This window comes from Bombus huntii, chromosome 2 (assembly GCF_024542735.1).
Source record: "Bombus huntii isolate Logan2020A chromosome 2, iyBomHunt1.1, whole genome shotgun sequence".
Classification (NCBI taxonomy): domain Eukaryota; kingdom Metazoa; phylum Arthropoda; class Insecta; order Hymenoptera; family Apidae; genus Bombus; species Bombus huntii.
Window position 1 is genome coordinate 21,337,552 of NC_066239.1, and position 18,197 is coordinate 21,355,748.

An 18,197-nucleotide genomic window follows, 5' to 3' on the forward strand; every position below is an offset into this window, starting at 1 on the left:
AACCGGCCATATCGCTGTAAGAAGGAACGCTCAAAAGCAGGTGGTATGCGGCAAGTGCAAGAGTTTTACGACGATCGATGGTACGAGCGAAAGGTAAAAACCAATCGCGGGGAGGAAAGCGAGGAAAATCGTAACGCGGTACGCCGAAAACGACCATAGGACGGAAAAAGTACCGCGTTTATACGTAACCGCTGTTCACGGTGTTTACGGCGGCAATTCCCATGTCCACGGGAAAATAAAAAAGCCGATTTGAACGGAAAATCGGAATCGGTTGGAACCGCGTTTAACGCGTCGATCAAATTTTCGTATTATGCTCGGTGCGGTCTCGATCTGTAACGAACGAACGAACGAACGAGTCTCAAAGAAGGAAACAACCGGTTGCGGGAAGTAAGATTTGCCGAGGTTATTAATAGGCGGAGATTTTATTCCGCCGCGACGCCGAACAGTATCGCGAGCTTGCGCTCGTAATCTGACTGCAAATTAAATCGAATCTAGCGAGTTTCTTGTATTTACGCAGCCAGGTGTGAAATGCTTCGGTGCACGCATCCTCGCGTGCCTCGCAACTCTCGCGAGCAGCCATTAATTCTTAAATCTCGGATCGTTCCTTACCGCCGGAACGCCTACCCCGCGGAAACCCTCGTATTGTTACGTTATATCGCGCCACTGTTAGATAACCGAACAAGTTTCGTTTAATGTTATCGACTCGTGGCTTTCCGTGGCAGCTATTGCATGCCAAGAATTAGAATAACGATGTTTAGCATCGATGAAAGCGCGGTGAACGCGATACGATTTCACGAAATTCGAAAAGGTCGGTAAATTGAATTTCTTAATCGATCGACCGATTACAGATACATATTCCCGCGTTCGATCGATCCCACCTATTCGTATTGCTGGTTACGCGATGGTAACGCGATTGTCAAATTTTGGTTGGAAAATCATCGAGCGCGGCGCTCCAGCGTACGGTTAATTCTTGGTACCTCGTCGCCATGCTGTTCGAAACGTCCTCGTTATTTCGTATTAACAAGCTATCGCTCGGATTGATCCGAGCAAATGCATGTTTCGATTCATTCAATTAACGCGTTCACTCGACCATTGAAACGCGTGATTAATACGACTGGGACGTGTTTATAAGCGATCGCATCTGGAAACGGCTTGTTAGAGGCGAACGTCCGTCCTCGCAATCGAATCGAAACAACAACCACCCTGCGATGCCTCTATTGCTGGCTTCTAGCTTATTTGTTTATTTACACGATCGACTGCCACGCGTTCCGACGATTATTAACGTTTCTGGACTTGAACCGAGATCGATATTACGCTTTCGGGGACAAATTGAAAGTCGCTTTAACATTGACTAATGCGCGCCGATCCGCATATCGAACGCACGCGTTTATAACCACGCACATACATCTGTCGGTTGTATGAAATTCAAAGAAGAATAGAATACGTATTCGCGCGAATATTTAGGTACTCGATTTCGTCTTTTGCATCGAAGTTAACTCGTTCCTTCTTATTTCCGTTATAATCAAGTGCAATTCTCCAGGTAAATTTTCGGTATACCTTCACGGTTAAACGGAACGATTTTAACGAGCAACGCGTTATCCGTCGAAACGTGGAGGGACAGATGGGATTCTTTGCTTTTTTCCTTCTCTACTCATAAAATCGTACAAAGAGAATCTACACAAAGTAAACCGAATAGAATTTCGTTTCATCTGGTTCGCTGGTCGAATCGTCGGGTATCTTGGTTTCCGAACTCGTTGTTTGACCGACGATTAGTGAGCTCAAAGCGCGATAAAAATATCGCAAAGCGAAAACCCGACCTCGGTTTTCTGCTAAAAAAAACAATTTTCCTCCACGTCGTCATTCGTTTCAGTGGCTGGAAACGAATATCTAAAAACTCGAGGTCCTCTAACGAAGCGTTAATCCGAGTCGAACGCAAACCGAGTTAATTCCATGCGAGGGGCGTTGACACGTAATCATCGAGAGAAGCACTCGAGCGTACGTGATGTCGGGGAATTAGTGAAGCGTCTCGAGTCCCGCAAAAGGACTCGTCGGAGCGTCGCGACGCCCGGCCAACGTCTACGTGACCGGATATACAGAGACATACTCGGTACAGGGGACAAGGAGACGAACGAATGGACCGGGCAAAGAGACGGACGGTTTACTCGGCTATCTTCTTTGATACGGCACGGCGTGTATGTATCACTGCGCAGCGCAATCATGACGCGGCAAACAGATAAGGTAAACGAAATACAGACTGTTGGACGACAATGTGTCCGCAAACAGGCAGCTGTACACAAGCCTAGCCGAACGGAAAGGCTGGCCAGATGGACGAAAAGCACAGGGAGCAGAAGATCAAGTAGCGAGAAACCGTAGCGTGGTTGATATTTGTACTTTTACCGGCTATACCTGGTGCTCGACTCGTGCCACGGAAAACCCTCGACATCGACCACCTCGGTTCGTGATACGGAACTCGTTGACCGAAATATAGACAGCAGCCAGGGGAATTCTCGGCTTTCTACGCCACTGAAAGAAGAAGTTGCACGCAGATTCGGACTATTCGAGACGGTGCGTGGTGACGGTGACGCGCACGCACGAAACGCGAAGAGTTGCCTGCGTTCCGGAGGGACCGAGTTTCTTCTTTCGAGAAGCGACTCGATGGAATCGTCGAGTACCTGCACTTGCGTCGAGTATGACGACGCGTCTCACCCTCGCACTAACAAAGGGGTTCGCGAGTACCACTAAACGCACGTACGTCGTACGCAAATCCACTCGGGGAACGAAAACAGTGTTTCGTCGGTCGTTGTCTGGAATCGCACGAAAGTGAATTTCATATTCGACGAACTTTCCGAATACGAGTGACTTGTTCCACTGCGAGACAGGACGATCGTCTGTTCGAATTTCTAAGCCATTTATTCGAAACTCGCGAGAGTAGCGAATAATTGCCGGTTGTCGCGTATTTAGCTCTGGTTTCGATCGATCGAGCGATCCCCGAATCGCCAAAATCAATCTTTTACGGCCGTGCGAAAAATCTAGGAGCTCGAAAATGAATTTTTTCGACAAAGTAGCGGTGGAGCGGCGAGAACGAATTGACTTCCATTTGTAAACTCAATTAGCGCAGAAAACTATTAATTTGCTGGCAAGTAGAATTAATCGAGTACCATCGCGACGACAAAGAGGGGTGTTAAATGCAGCCAAACGAGCGCACGCGCTACGAGCCTGCTGAAACCGAAATTCCAGCTTTTTGCCACGGCGGCGCGCGCGCATTCGTAGTTTCGTTACTACAAATCTTTGATTTTACGCGAATCGCGTGGCGCTGACGATTTCGAGGTGCGCGCGTGCAACGTTACGACAGATAGAAAATCGAAGATCCGCGATTTCGTGTAAACAACTCATTCGTTGGCGAAAACTCTGTCGATGGTGAATTAAATTATGACGAGGATTATCGTCGCCGCTCGAATCCCGTTGTTCGAGCATAAAGGGAAATCGTAGCGCCGCGTGTTTCGCAATCGTTCTGCCGTTAATGAATTTCGTTTCCGGCGATCGACCTAGCGACGCTTTTCGACGGCGACGAGGGGAATCGAAATGCGCCAAGGCGCGATGTTTTTTACGAAATTCGGAAAACTATAATCCGCCGTTCCGCGGCAAACGAAAACACGATTTTCTCTAACAAGGTAACACTAAATTGCAAAGTAAATTCTTTTTCGAAAGGACGGATCGAAGCAGACCCGCAACACGACTCTATCGATGGGTAATACCTAATCCGGACATGATCGGATTTACTTCCCAAATTGGCCTTGTTACGAACTTGCTAACTCTACGGAAACCTTTTACGTTTCTCTACGACTCTATGGTACAGACGTAAATATGAAGGCTTTCAGAGAATTTACGGCAAGATTCTAATTCCGTTTGAATTAAACGGATATGATTTCGCGCGACACGAACGGAAGTTCAGCGAACAGCTAAAATCTAAATTCGAGTCCGATAAACCGAATCTTACGATTTTCGACCGAGCTTTCGATATGTAGGTAGCACTCGGCCATCAAAGCTGAAATTGGTCGAACAGAGGACCGATGTAATGGAGTCGTCGGATCGATTTTCGGACAACTGCGAATGAATAGAAAAAACAGCGAAATTGCTGTTGGAACTTCTCCGTTCGATGAGAACGAGAACTTTAATGGAGGTACAAATCTCAGTGAAATGGATCCACGAATCATTTCCCACGAATCGCGTTGTCTCTTCGTTCGCTCTGCCCGTTTCTGCCTTCACGTCGACGCCTCTGCTCCGCTATTTCGTGACTTCACGTACAAAATCACGATCCAACATGAAAAAAGGAAACGCTCGCGTAAATCGACGCTCGGCTACCTAACGGACGATGTCATTTGGCGAAAAAGACGCTCGACATTAGACACGCTCTTCCGACGATATTCGTCAGCTTCGTGGAACCAAATACATTTTTATAGGATAGCTACGTTGTGGAACTAAAGGCACGTTGAAACGGAAAATAATGGCTATTAAACGAATGTTTATAGTAGGTTAAAATGCGAGTATAACGTTGTAATTTGTTACATTTCCTTTTTTATTTCCTTTTAAGCGTCGTTCTAGCAACAGCCCTAATAGTACTCGATGATATTGTGACAATTTTAAAACGCGTCAAATACACGCAAAATGTGTCATCAGTGGCCGGTTGCGTACGATCGGACGTTGAAATAGGACGACAATGACAGTCGATGCAATAATTGAGTTGTAGCTAATAAAATTCCTCAATTACGTGACAGTTAGAACGCTTCGTCCGTACTCTCTGTCTGCTACGATATTTATACCGAATATGACACTTAATCGCAAATTGTTTCAAATTGTTTGAACGCGAACCGTGATATCCTGCTTTAATTAATTGGACCTCGTTCGAAATAGCGTTTACGTTTAAAAAAAAAAAAACGAAGAAAACAAAATTGTTTTCGGTAAAACAATTAAGTGGGCCGTTGTCGATGCGAGCTTCAACCTGAGGAATAATCGGTTAATTAAGGTGTCGCCGTGTGAAGCGTAGCAACCGAACGATAAAGCTTCATTAAGCGTTTACCGATATCGCGATCGAACGACAAGTTACATATTTCCCTGGAAACTATTCACGACGCGGCGTAGTGATTCGAGATCGATTTATAAGCAGAAATAAAACTAAAATACTAAATTTGAAGAAAGAGATAGCTTCTTGTTCGATATTTGGCACGCGAACTAAAAAAGAAGGTTCCTGTTTATCCAACTTCTATGAAAAATGTTTCTGCAAATAAAAGTTCGTTCTACGCAGTTTACATTGAAACCGCGTTCAGACAGAACAAGTTTGCAGAAATAACTCTACAACTTATGGAAATTTCCGTTATGAAAAAATTGTTCTGCCAGCGACGGCGATACCCGGATTGTTTCGATGAATTCCGACCGTGTCTCGCGTTTCAATTCCGATTATACGATATTATACACAGCGGTATTTCCGGTGTCTAATTCGTGTTTTGGCCAAGGTCCTGTGAAATGAAGCGCAAGTGTTGGGCAATGGAGGTTGATTGATCGCAGAGAGCAGTTTCGTTCGAGCATCGCGGTAGGCAGATGCATTAAGAAAATTTTTACTCGCCTGACAATGGCGATTCGCCTGATATATTTCAGACTCGCGAGACGAGATCCTGGAACAACAACGACGATTCGTTAAAAATTCGAACCTTGTTAGCAGCTTGTAAAAAGTGCACTGTAACGCGTTTTAATGTTGCTCGACCGTAATAAATTTTCCAAAATTCTGTCCATCGCAAACAAAATTTCATTCGTCGAAATTTTTCCATTGTCTCCGTTCTATATCGCGTAATCAAAATGTATTGGATATTTAAAAAAAAAGGAATCAGAATGTGTGTAATTGTATTTGTAGTGAAGTAGTCATTACGTGTTAAATAATCGAAAAAAATTACGAAAATCCAAGACTTAACAACGTCCTTATACATTATTGTTATACGTATTATCCACCAATATGTATTATCCTTCTAACGATTCATTCGTATTCGTACTCGTACGTAAAAAGAACTCGTAGAATATACTTACGTTTTTTAATTACGATAATTATTTTGTAAAAATAATTCAAGCGATTATACGAAGACTGTGCTCGTTAAAAGTTGCAAAAATGTTAATGATTCAAAAATTTAGCCACCCGGGGACCTTTTCAACCAAATTACAATATAAAATGACGAACAAGTCGAAGCGAATGCCTTTTTGAATTATGCAGTCGACGTAGAAAATAAAACATTAACTGGTATTGCTGGCAAACTCGTTCAGGAAGTTGATCGTTCTTCTTGACACCGCATTTGGTAAATGTGAACGTTAACCTTCTCGTGGCAGTAAATCAGCTAGATGCATCCTAAGTTATAGCTGAAAAAGAGCGCGGTCGGTAATTTCGGTCCTAATCTGGAATTAAACCGGAGGAAGTTTCTTCAAAGTTTTTCAATTCACCTTACTTTCCCGGTGATATCCGTTCGTGGGGTAGAATGGAGCGTACTATACTCGAGTCGCCATTTTGGGCTGTTGCATATTTTCGTTGTTTTCGATGTTCGCGAAAACTCCAATTAAGAACTTGCAATCCCTTAATCTCCGTGGAACTTTTGAGAAATTCGACGGTCCGAGATATTTCCAAAAGTTTATAAACCCCACCAAACTAAAATAATATGGCACGCTTCGATTAGTTTTCAAACGATTATTTCTAGAATTAATAGTTAATTTGTCTTAATACGTATGTACCGTTGGTACAATCGCACAGGTCATTAATCTTCCCTGATGGCCGGGGTACCGATCTTTCCTCTGTTTTTATGGATCGCCGTCTTTCGTGCAAAGTGTGAAATGAATTTTGAGCAGCGGCTACAAACGACAAAACAGTGGCAAAAGTTTGATGAAACAACTACACGCGCAACGATCGATCGACCGCTCGACATCGTTGTAATGGGACGACCAAGTTCACCCCGATATCGGAACTATCCCTGATGCCGAGCATGGCAGATGGTGCCGAAATTTACATTTCTCGCATATATCGGATGTTTATCCGTCTTCTGGATCGGTCGTCGAACTATCAAACGCGACGCGATCTTCCGGCCTGATTGGTCGAGTCTCCGCGATCGCCTTTCGAATCGCTTGCGACAGCTGCTGCGCTCGTAATTAAAAACGCTGCGTAACTAAAAACGCGATTCCCATTTATGGCTCGCTCTGTATGCACATTGTTTTCCGAATTCTCGATCTGCCGGTTCGATCGGTCAATTGCATGAAAAAAAAACGACGACGATGACGACGGGGAACGCGCATCGAAACTAGGAAACCGCCAAATGTTTTCGTTCGAACAGAATTTTTAACCAGCGTCCGATTCGTTCTTTAAAATCCGATCCGATGCATCGATATTAGTTTTTGAGTAAACCTCTGCTTGAAATCAAAACATCGTGGCTCTGCTCCTTTGTGGTTTTATCTTGTCCGGTAAACTATTTAATTGTGTTGTGAAACGTAGAATATGGTATTCTCATACTTCGATTTGTGTCGTTGATATAAATTCGTACTTATTTCGAGAGAATGAAACGAATCGAAGGAAAAATGAAAAAAAGAATCACTGGCGAGAATCGAAAATCGATGGACGTTGGACGCCTCTCGTTGAAACGCCTTCGTCGCTAAATCCCACGACCTTATCGAACGGTTTCGTTTAACCTAACGCCATGAAACTACCGAGATAACGACCAAGAGAGGGTGGCGAATGTCGAGAATCGTCGAGTCGCAGGGAAGGCTAACGCCGATTTACGAGACCACAATTTTGAATACGTTCCGTAGAACGAAACGTAGTGCTCCATAAAACGATGTTTCCGTTTATTCCTCGCTGTTAGCGCTGGCACTGATTCGGTTATCAATTATCGATTGTCAATTATCGCTTTGTATGAGATATTAACTCCGCGAGGAAATTTGAAGTCTCATGATTATTTGTTTATTCGAAGTCTGGACATGAAACAAAATATATTTCAGTAGAAAATAAACACTTTGTATAAGACTATTGAGAATACATAGGTATTTCCGCTATTCTACATCTTTCGTTTTTCTCCTTTCGTCCAGGTATTCTTTCTTTCTCTTCGTAGTATTTCCTCGAGGAAGTTACAATTTAATTCAATCTTCGTAAATTCGCCAGGCCGAATCCACAGTTTACGATAATGGCTACCTCATCGACGACCCGCCATTGGCGAACGACTGACAGTGCAGAATCTTCGTTCTTTTATCATCTCGCGAGAAATTTGTTCGTTCGTCGACGAATGGACATTTCGATCCGAAGGTATCGACATATTTTCGTAAATATCGTACGACGCATCATCAAACTGTAGTCTCACAAACGGACGAACTTGTAGCATTTGGCGTATATCTGTCGTGCGAACTATTTGTTTCTGTATTACGCAGGTGTTTCGAAGAAATCGATGGTCTCGAATAAACGAAGAATCAAAATCGACTTAAAGCCTACGTTGAATATTTAGCGTTTCAGAGAGGCAACGCGTCGGAAAGGTAGTTTTTGAAATAACAGCGCGAATACGGCGTTCGTATCGTATGTAATTTTTTAGCAATAACGTTGACTGATCAGATTTTACATGGATTTTCAACATAAATCGGTTTTTTCTGCAAAATTTTTAATTATTTATGTTATCCGCAAAACTCGGTAGAAAAACGAACAAACAGGAAAACGCTGAACAGCTAACTAGAGGAAACGAGAGTGTGGAGTGGAAATATGTAATCACGTTGCACCGAAAGCGCGCGAATACGGTACGAGACGCGGTTTGCCACTCGATGCGGAAAGGAATTGGAATTTTAACCGAAGGTTCCTGGAAGTACATACTTAGAGGTACGGTGAGGAGTTGCGGTCGGTTGGACTCATCAGAAAAGCGGCACTCGTCTGCGGAAGAAGGAATAAAGGAAGGAAATGGAGTGGTCGCGCAGTTTCTCGAAACACGTCTGTTTCCCAGCGGTGTATCTTCTGTTTCGGTGCTTCTTTCCGCGACATCCTGTCCCCGTTCCTTCCGGAACAGTCTGTCTGAGATATCTTTTAAATGTAAAGCGCCGCTGAAACGCGCAGATGGATGCTAGACTCGCCGAGGCTCGACCTAATTTTTTTCAGTTCCTTTCTTTTCGACGACGAAGAACGTTGTTGCCGCAACTCCGTAGGAAAGTTATTCGACTTAAAAATTTCGTGGTCGCCGGTTTGATACATGGAATATTTGAGCAATTTCTCTATAGGATATTAAAAAACGTTTTTATCGCGTTCTTCCTACTTCTATAAGTAGAAGGGTGGTAGTTGGATAAACGCGAAGAACTTTAATTGAAATTTCGCATTAGGGAGTCTTGTAATTTCTTTATAAACGACGTCTGCCGATAATCGTAAGACCGTATACACGACGCTGTATGGTAAATCAAGCTTATTCGCGTTGTTGTCGTGTTTCGACGCACATTTTTCCCACGTCATCCGTATCTTTCAAGAATGCTATTGCGCGATTCCAAAGTAATTCGAAATTATCGCGAAAAATATGAGTTACGACGGATGGAAAAAGTAAAAAGGCTAGGCAAACGCAAAAGCTTGGCGAAAGGTTGCCGGGAGCGACGCGTCGGTTTCGTGTTACTAGATACGAGAGCTTTCTCTGGTACAGAGGTCACGACGTTTATCGAACATCCTGTTTAAATCCGCGGTCGGATTCTAGCTTTCCTTCCGCGGCACGAAAAGTCCGTCGAGTTAGCCTCTTTACTCGGTGGAAGAAAACAACCAGCCCAAACGATAGTTTGAATTGCTAAAAGTTCCGTCGGTGCGCCGGAGAATGCAACCGCTGCACCGCCTTATTATTATTCCGAATATAATAAGTCACTGGTTGATATGGCTGGTGATTCTAGTTGACTGTCAGCGCCGCGCGACGCGGCGTTCAGTTCGTTTCCGTTACGCTCCATCCCGTCTTTTTTTTCGGATTTGCATACGAACCGTCTAGACTCCGTCGTTCGAGCCACCTACTTTTCCTGCCTGGTTGATTCCATTTGAAAAAATGAACCACCTTCCCGATTCTTCTTGGTTCTCGTCGCACCATACCGCGCGGATTCATTTTACGAATGCTTTTCGTCTTAAGATGCTTGTCGTACGCTTAAACCCCGGAAGCACGGCCGGAAAAAACCTGAGGGAAGGAAGCACTTTGATGGAAATACGAATCCGCAAATTTCTGCCGTGCTTGCGTGACTTATACCTTCGGAATGATTGATATGAGAGCGCAGCTTTCCTTGGAATAGCTCGCTAACAAATTAACTCAGACTCTTCCGATTTATAACGGGAAGACGAACGATGTCGGAATAAGAGTAAGTACGTTGATTCGATAGAAGAAATGAAGTATCGTTAAACGTAATTCCTTTTTTAGTATTATTGATAACATATGAACGACGTGCAAACAACCTCCAGACGTAAATTTAGGTGAGAAACATATTTCGATACATAGTGGTACGTTTTGTAGACACTCGTAGAAAGGCAAATATGTTAATGTCGTACGATGTATCGATGTGAGTAGATTATTCAAATAAATACCACCGTCGATGTTTAATTAACGTGGAACGTTTAGCAGTACAGGGGTTCGACGCTTAATCACTGGTCTTCCAACAGAGAAAATCCTTTAGCATATTCATACGTTTGCGAATCCATATATTTGCCGAAAAATATAGTCATCGATTAATTAAATTTTCTCTTTAGCGCGTACTGTCGTGTTGATTGATCGAAAAATCGGGGATTTTTTTAACCGAAAAGATGATTAATCGCATTTTCTTTTTAAGAAAAATGATCGCGATGATTGACATATTTACAGCTATATCACCGTGAAAACCAGCACTACAAAGATTAATCGATCTAAGGTCAAAAACATAGTAATTCCAATAGGATGTGCGATTTTCTTAAAGCCGTCATTTGTATCTAAAATATTTTGTATAAAGTGTCCCAAACTAAAGTTAAACCTCTAAACACTTGGAAAAAATTGTCTATACTAACGATTGCCATTCATCCTTCCTTTGGATGTCAGGTTTCTTCTTCTACGGTTAGAGAAACGAAAAAGTATCGTAATAAGAAAAGTATTCTATCTTTTTAGATATTTCTTCCGAAGATCTACGAGTTATCCTTTTTCCTTGACTTCGTATTCTCATACGTATGTCCTGCTTATACATACATCTTTGCTCGTTTAACAGCCATATTTTATCGCGCGTATAAAATTCAATACTTACATATACATCTAATCTACTCTCTTACACCAACGTATTACTATACAGGATAGTTGGTAACTGGTGGTACAAGCGGAAAGGGGGTGATTCTACGCGAAAAAAGAAGTCGAAAATATACAATAAAAATTTTTCGTTCGAGGCTTTGTTTTCGAGAAGTTTTCATTGTAGATCGTTGTCTCGATGGAAAAATTAAAAAAAAAAAAATTAAAAAAAATGTTTATTCTATATTTTCGACTTCTTTTTTCGCGTAGAATCACCTCCTTTCCGCTTGTACCACCAGTTACCAACCACCCTGTATATTTTCTTTCGCGTTAAATTCGAAAAGATTAATAGCCTAGCGATTTCTCCTCTAATCAACCATTTATCCATTCAATCGATATAATAAAGGTGGACACAAGTATTAGAATCTTGTGAGTATTTCGTTTAGGATGATTAATTAATTCTAATATTTATTTAATTACGTTCAGTTTTAATTCCAACCATCGGCCAACCAATTTTACCTTGGCGATGGAGTCTGCCCGCAACTAAGCTCCGACTGCAATGACTCGTGAAGAAATATTTTTAGAGACGGAAAGCCCGATTTTAATTAAAACACGGCAACACGTTCGACGAGGGTTTCGCTCGACGACTTCTACTGGAACTCGAATTTTCGGTGAAACGATCGAACATATCGAGTGTTTCGCGGCCATAAGAACAATGCCAACGATCTCTCAAAACAATCAACTTTCACCCTCTCGCAGTTCAAATTGTTTTTTCCCTTGTGCAAAGCATCGGAAACACGGTGCTCGTCCTCTACGAGGCGGCAGTTTTATTTTTACACAACACTTTCGAGTATACAAGCCGTCTGCGGGCGAACAAAGCACTCTGAATTTCTCTATCGACAGTTTCCCGTTGCTGTTGCGCATATTCCTGTCTTTCTAGATATATTAAAATTTCGTCTACTTGCGAGAAATAGCGACGCGATAAAGTGAAAGACTATTCGTTATTTGAAAATAGACAAAGGGGAGCAGAGAAGGAAACGGAAAGGGAAGGATCCTCGTCAAGGAGTGGAACGTGTCGCAGGATCGTCGAAACGAAATGGCGAATGAATAAGCGCACAGGGATTTCTAGATCGATGGGACAGAATAACGAAGAAAACATTGCTAAAACGTAATTCTTTGGGCGTTGTCGCGCACCACCTCGAAAGTCTTATCATCGCCCGTCTTTCGCGCGAAATTTCATTAATTAGCGATGCCGAGAGCCTTGGTTCGAGAACGGGACGGAAATAAAAGCAGCGTGGTCTGACGAGTTTGGCTCGGTAAATGTGAAAAACTAGATCCCGGGAACGGGGAAACAGCGTCCACGGAACCGCAATAACGATACACCAAGCACTGATTCTGGTTTCGCTATTAATCGTCCGTATCGTACGTAATTACGTCTCTTCCAAGGGGAATGAAGGGAAATGCTTGAAAATATAGTGGTGGCAGTTTTGAAACAAAGAAGCCCGTTCAGACACAGGAGAAAAAGATAAACGTAAAGAAGCGACGTAAGGCGAGGGAAAGAGAAAGGAAGAAACAAGGAGAGCCGCTCGGTGGGAAAGAGTTGCTGCGAGCAACTGAAGTTTCTGGTCGGGAGTATAAAACTTTTTACCGCTTTAATCTGAACTTTACGATAAGGAGATTGCATCACACGGCTATTGTAAGTCACCTAGAAGGCTGACTGTGAAGTGCCTTTTACCGTAGTCGCTCGACGAACCAACTTTTTTCTTCCACGTGTACAATCGTGCTTTGAAAATGGAATTAAATATCGGCCGACAAAAAGAGCATCTCCGTATCCATTGTGTTTCACTCTCGTATTTTTTTCTGCTTTTTATACCCTCCAACTAATCGTCAACTTACTTAGATTTCTTTCTTAACGATCTACTTCCCCGCGTCGAGCTTTTAACCATCGAAATAGACTATTTACGAATTATTCAACGAATCGTCTAGCGATCGGAAACCCAGCCTCGATTAACGCGTTTAACGAAATTTCTTTCCTTTGAAGTTGCATCGACGTTCAATTCGACACATCGAAACGTTTTGTTCTTAAATCGATACGCGGTGCGCTTTTCATCAAAGATTCGTCTCCTCTTTCTCTCTGCAGCTGTCTCTATTTTTCCAGTCTCATCCGTGGAATTATCCGCTTTAGCGGCGAAAGACTGTCACGACGAAATTGTCCCTGAGAAATCAGAATGGTTAAACGTTCCTCGATTCTCCCAATGGTTTATTTCCTTCTGTTCATTACGTTCCTCTGCGGAGAATTTGCCGCTGTGTACACGGGTAACGTATTTTTCCACCATCAGAAAGCGAAATTTCATAAATCCGATCAATGGTGCTTTGGTTATGTCGCCGTGATCGATGCTTCGATAGTTTTAATTTGAACTCCGACTCGTCAGAGCGAAACGTTCCATGTAAACGACGAACGGTTTTCAACGAAACGATCGATGAAACATGCCGCGTGTACGCGACCAGCCTTGCATACGCAACGAATACGATATCCCTCTATCGTTGGCAAAAAATAATTTAACAATCCGACTGCTCATTAGCGTTTCTGCCAAGCGTGTCACCGAATTCCGATATACGGCGCCGCGATACAAGTTTCAAGAGATCGGCTAGCTCGTTACGTTGATTTCTCCAATCGCATTTTGAAATTAATTTTTCTTCTGTAATTACGTACTTTGTCGCGTCGTGCCGGGTCGCGTCGACTCGGTGCGTCTGATAATTTCAATCGATGTGGCAAAATGTAATTCGTTCTATCTGTGAAATTTGTTAAAAGAACATCGTCGATAAGAATAAAGTACAAATGACGAATATTCGTAAGCAAATGTCGAGAATCGAGAGGTAACTAATTCGTCGAAACTCCAAACGAAAGTAAACTTGAAAAGATTGAAACGTAAATGATCGAAGAGAAATTTAAATATGTTATCTTCCTTTCTTTTCATTTGTAATTTTCTTTCTTAATATCGAGTAGATATAAACCCATCAAAGTATAATTACGGATATGTACAGCTAGACTTCCTAATCATTGATTATACTACTGCGAACAGATGTAAACGTAAACCACGAAACGACGTTGGCTTTTCGTCTAATTATTTTGACGTGCTTTCGGGCGTTTGTTGGAATTTGGAATACACGCAATTCGGAAAGACAACATTGTAAATTTCTCGTATTCCGAAATTCCAGGACAGCATTCAACATCGTCGCTCAATTTCCACGCGTTTTCTCTCTAACTGGTAAAGTGGAACTTCCTTTTTGCTGAAATGCACAGTCGCCGAGTGTAACCAAACGTATCTCCCAACGTGATTTCAAATTAATTAAAATTAATTAAGGCTACAAATATTCAGGATTAAATATTTCTAGGAGAGAGAACATTTCACATTCTTTACATTACATGAGCGTTGTTGTCTGAGGTTACAACGAATATTTCACGGTCTCTATTCCGAAATTATTCTCAATTTATCTACTGTTATAACGTTGATGTAAAATTAATATTTTTACATACGATTCCTTTTCCTTTACATACCCTTCTTATTCGTTTCACGAAGGATTACACCGTGGAATAAATCTTCTCAAACAACGATTTACCTTTATCGATAGCAAAACGATATTCTTCCCTCTTAATTATTTTCTCGAACTGCGCTATCGATAGAACTTTGTTGTCACACGCCATAAAGCGGTCCTACCACCCGCCATATAGTTTTTATCGTAAGCGTTCGTTGGGAAATGACGAAGAACAGACGTTTCTTGCAAACCTTGAAAAATCTTTTTCCACGATATTTTTCCGGTGGACGAGGAGTCGTTATTGCGATCGCCTTCGCGGCCGAGATCCAGTCTTTTCCGTCAGAATCGTATATCTTGGGTGTTCGCGAAATGCCGAGAAAAAGTAATACCGCGAGATCTGGTGATTCAACGTTGAATCGCGCTGTAGCTTCTTCTCCGTCGACTCGTTCCGGTCAGACAAAGTGTCTGGTATCTATCAGAGAAGAGTTTTTTCGAGTCTCGCAAGAACGTGGCAACTATTTTTCGTGGTTTCGCGGCCATGGTAAGAATGGAAACCCGATGGTTCTTCCAATCAGAGCTCATTCCGCTTCGCGTTTCTCCACGTTGCCGCCGTTATCTGATAAAAAATCGTTGGAAAGTTCTTACCTTTCTTGTCCGTACAACGATAATCCCTATAACCTAATCGTTTCTGACGAGTTACGTAACGTTTTCAGACAAATTGTCGCTGTCGGGATACCGCGCGAAGATAAATCTTAAAATCGAACGAGATACGATTCAATCTACTTCGTAAATTTATACTCGCCAACGTAGTTTAATAATTCGCTGTTATACGTATACACACGTGTCCTCTATACGAAATTTTTTCACTGGGTGTATAATCTCCAGCGAGTTATGCGTTAGTCGTTTGGCCCACGCTCGCGCTACATACACACATAGCGCAGCAATTAAAACGTACCTCTTGCCTGGCATATTTCCGTTTTATTTTTATCGCGACACGTTGGTTAGTTTTACGCGGATGGACAAAAGCGTTGCAACAACGCGGCTACGTGTCCGAAAAATCGGCTACACGACGCTGTCGGCACCGTTGTCCCAAATGATAACGAAATCAAAATTCTACATCGAAGCGGAGATACGTTTGCCACGCTTTTCAGTCATTGGCGTTGAGTTACCGAGAGAGAAACGAGGTTTTCAAATATTTCTGTGATCGCGCAAAGTACGCGTCGATGGTTGAACGATGATGCGGTCGCTCGTTCGGTTCATTCCGTGTTCGTGCTCCATCGATTTTCTCCTCTCGAAGCTACTTGAAAGTTCTTGGAAGAGGCGGCTCGTCTCTACTCCAACTCTGCGAGTTAGTCCACCGAGCAACCGCTTCTTGGCCGCGATCCGAATACATTTTTCGACGGTTTCGACGCAAGAGAACGTGCCGGTGAATCGTTCGCTTCGATAACGGCTCGAGTACGCCAAACGTATGTTTTCGCTCCTTCGATCGATCGATACGTTATTAAACTCTTGACCGAGTGGAAAATAGGGATTCCAGGCATATGTACTTACGTTCGTAACTTTCGAATGTTCGCGAACGCGAGAAAGTTTCGTCGGTTAATATACCGATGATAAATTACGTATTCCATATATGCAAGCTCAAACGTTAGCAGAGTACGCGTAGTACGCGCTAATTTAGACTCGTCCTGTTTTGTAAATTCGTAATTTTACTCGACGAATCATTCTTCGTTTTTGCAAGGGATAACAACTTTTTCTATTACGACGATGAAAAAAAAAGATAGGATAGCGTTTGAATAAAAAGACTGTCATTGCTATTTGAAGCTGTTGAGATAATAAGTCGCTCAAAGGTGCCACCAATCTCGTCGAATTCGACGTTTGACAACTCGAAACTAATGCAATACCCTGTGCTGGTACGTCGAACGTATAGAATGAAAGTAGGTACGTAGTCGACATAAAGAAGGTAGATTGCTTGAATATCTCGCTAATTGATTCTGAGTCGTTTCATGCGACGAGAAACGCGCTGCGCGGTTTAAAAAAAACCGTTATTTAGATATCACGCAGCAAAACGGTTTTTCCTCTTTTCCCGGTTTCTTAACAAAGAGAAAAAGAGATCAAAGATATCGAAGCGCGGTTGATGAAATTTTCTCGGCGATCGGCGGCCAGGAAATTGAACCCTGAAGGGCACTTTTCGCGATAAAGCGGATTCATTAGCGAACACGTTCTCTCGCGTACAAGATTTTTCGTTGCTCCGCCGCCTACTCCAGAAGTAGGTCGCCGGCCTTTCGCAAAACACGCCGGCATGTAGGTATCGAACGAACACGGAACAACCGACGCGTAAATTGTAGTCGTGAAGCGTGGCATGCGCAAACAGAGTTATGCCCTTAGAAGAAATATCTTGGAGAAGCGCGAAACAGCGCTGCATTTCTATGCGCTCTGCCGCGATCGATTCAAGGATTCGAGGAAACTCGATCTGCTTGGGCAAATTACTGAATATCGGAAATGTCGAACCCGACCGTTGCGGAATTGTGAAACGATGGAAAATTTGTAGGCCACGCTCTAATTTGCTTCGTTACGAGAATTAAGCATTTACCTTCTATGTAGATATCATTGGACAAAGCTAGGTAAACGAAAAACTTATCTCGTAGCTGGCGCGTTATAGAAACGCCGGTAGTCGCGAGTCTTGTTTAATCATCGACTCGGCTCGATCAACGTTCAAATATCAAAGTTGAAGCTAATTATCTAACGTAATTCGACAGCGGTATAAGGTAAGCGCTTTATGTAAACGTGGATGTTAACGTTGTTAATTATGCATTCGCTTTACCGACGCTACTACCTTCGTATTAATTTGATACGATTATTAGCGCTGAACCTCCAGCAATGATATATGATTATGATAACGCTGATTATGGTAATGAAGGAATTCAGAAGGTCCTAGAATCAAGGCAGACACGTATTCCGAAGGGAAGCGAAGGGAAACGTCGAGGTTCCTTGATTCCGCCGCCTCCGGCAAGGAGTTTCACTCGAAAATTGGTATTCTCCGTGGAATAATTGATTGAATTCGAGTCGGATGGAAGATGTTCCCGACGAGATGAGACGCGATCGAAGGAAGGCGACAGCCTGATAACGACGATTCATTTTTCAAGGGCGTAGCACGCGCGCCGGATACGAGATCGTGGTCCCGAGGAAAGTCAGGTCGGATGGAAAGTTCGTGTCGCATCGAATACCTCATCACTTCAAGCGTTCCTTCTACATGGATCGAACAGCCGCGGATAGGATTCCCGACGACGCTGTTCACTACCGTTTGCAAATCGACGACGAGGAACATCATCTCGAGCTTCGGCCAAATTCCCGTCTCGTTGCTCCAGGCGAGTCGAAAATCTCCTCGATACCCGGTGTCTATGCTAATTTCAC

General features: G+C 42.9%; 1 protein-coding gene across 1 annotated transcript in view; it reads left to right on the forward strand.

Moving 5' to 3' along the window:
• LOC126878311 (A disintegrin and metalloproteinase with thrombospondin motifs 7-like) overlaps positions 1-18,197 on the forward strand; it is a 140,573-nt gene that overhangs the window by 30,718 nt on the left and 91,658 nt on the right. The gene's annotated exons all lie outside the window — the stretch shown is intronic.